Raw genomic sequence first — 465 nt, 5'->3', positions numbered from 1 at the left:
AAGGAACCATAACTGATATAATGAGCCTTTTGCGGTTTCACTTTTAATTCGTGTGTACTTAGACATGCATGGCTTAATCTTTGAGACAAGCATATAACTACTGGCAGGATCAACCAGAATAATGTTTTTCTTTACATATTTCATTCATATTTTCGAATAGAAATAATGCAATATAAATATTATAGATCTATTATTTTAATATTCTATTTTTTGAATTTGATTACGGCCAAAACTTGTATAGCATTCGTAATCCTTCTTTTATGTTTTGTTTTATACTTGTTTCGCCACTAATATAACAAGTTTTAGATGTTATAAGAATTATTCATTACATCATATATATAAATATACGTATGTATGTATAATTTTATAACATAATTTTTATTTAATATATATTTGCTACTATAATTTTATTATATGTACAATATTTTATTCTAAAATATCATTTTATTTCAACATACATAATTA

General features: G+C 22.8%; 1 non-coding gene across 1 annotated transcript in view; it reads right to left on the bottom strand.

The window, feature by feature from the left end:
- The window catches only part of LOC122320495, a 1,995-nt gene extending 1,875 nt beyond the window's left edge, over positions 1-120 (bottom strand). Inside the window, exon 1 of the ribosomal RNA XR_006245701.1 lies at positions 1-120. This exon is cut by the window's left edge and continues 1,875 nt beyond it. This is a non-coding gene — a ribosomal RNA (small subunit ribosomal RNA).
- Between the last annotated feature and the right edge of the window lie 345 nt (positions 121-465).

This window comes from Drosophila ficusphila, unplaced genomic scaffold (genome assembly GCF_018152265.1).
Source record: "Drosophila ficusphila isolate 14025-0441.05 unplaced genomic scaffold, ASM1815226v1 contig_583, whole genome shotgun sequence".
Lineage (NCBI taxonomy): Eukaryota > Metazoa > Arthropoda > Insecta > Diptera > Drosophilidae > Drosophila > Drosophila ficusphila.
This window is presented reverse-complemented; position numbering and strand designations above follow the sequence as displayed.